The following is a 1,244-nucleotide window of genomic DNA, read 5'->3' as shown; positions in this document are numbered from 1 at the left end:
TGCTACGTTTCAGTTGATGTGCATTAGGTGCACACATGTTTGCCTACTAAGGGATTAGCAGGAAAAAATTGTGACACATGCTGCAGGGCACTTCTACATGGGACCTTTACGTCAAATAGGAGGGTTGATCCAGAGGGCGCCCCCGACTGGATTGGATCATGCTTCAGGTGTATGAAATGATTTTGTTTTGCACGTAGTTCAGTTCTAGCCAACTATACTACAAAAAATTTAAAATATTGAAAAAACAAGAAAATAGACATGGAAAGTAAAAAATTACATAATTTACAGAAAATGTTTTCATAATTTTAAACTTGTTCACATAATTAAAAAAATGTAACATTTTCAACAAATGTTCTCTTTTGAGCAAAAGATCTATAAAATGTATCTGAGTTTCTAAAAACTTCACGCTTTGAAAAATGGTGTCAAAAATAAAAAATGTTCTGGAATACAGAAAAAGTTCTCAAATTTTAAAAGAAGCAATTGAATTTTTAAAATGTTCTCAATATTTTAAAAATGATCATACACATTACAAAATCTTCCTGACTTTGAAAATTGTCTCTAATACAGAAAATATTCTCAAATTTAAAAGGTGGTCATGTTTTCTCAATACTCTTGAATATATTTTAAAATGTAACGTACATTTTTTTGAATGTAGAAACACTTTTTTTAATTACGTGACCAGTTTTTTGTACGTCGGGTAAACTTTCCTGAAATGCCACTTCATTTATTGAAACACGTCACATGTTTTGAATCAGAAATATTTTTCGTACGCATGATTAACATTTCTATATACACCTTCAGCATTTTTGAAATGCATGTTTAACACTTTTAAAATTTAATGTAAAGTGTTTACAATATTTTAAAATATTTAGAATAAATAGTAAAAACTAAATCATAGAAAGAAAAGAAAAATGTGAAAAAAGGGAAAACATGGGTGACGCCACAGCAGTCACCATCATTGGGCTGGCCAGCAGCGGCTCCTTGCAGGCGACTCTGCGATAGAAACCGTTGCGGGCGGTACATAGACGCCCCCCAAAGGATAGCTCGCATGTGCGAGGAAGATGTAGCTTGCCTGCAGAGGTTCCAGCTTGGTCCAACTCCTGGTTCATGTTTCAGTCGAGGAAATTTTTCTAACCTATTTAATCCGTAGAAACTTTCTGGTTCATGAGCATGCACATAACATACCTATAGAGTGCTTGTTCTAAAAATCTTGAAGGTGCAGAAGCTTAAAAATTGTTTGTGAC

Source organism: Triticum dicoccoides, chromosome 5B (assembly GCF_002162155.2).
Source record: "Triticum dicoccoides isolate Atlit2015 ecotype Zavitan chromosome 5B, WEW_v2.0, whole genome shotgun sequence".
NCBI classification, from domain to species: domain Eukaryota; kingdom Viridiplantae; phylum Streptophyta; class Magnoliopsida; order Poales; family Poaceae; genus Triticum; species Triticum dicoccoides.
The sequence above is the reverse complement of the archived record's forward strand: the minus strand, read 5'-3'. Positions refer to the sequence as shown.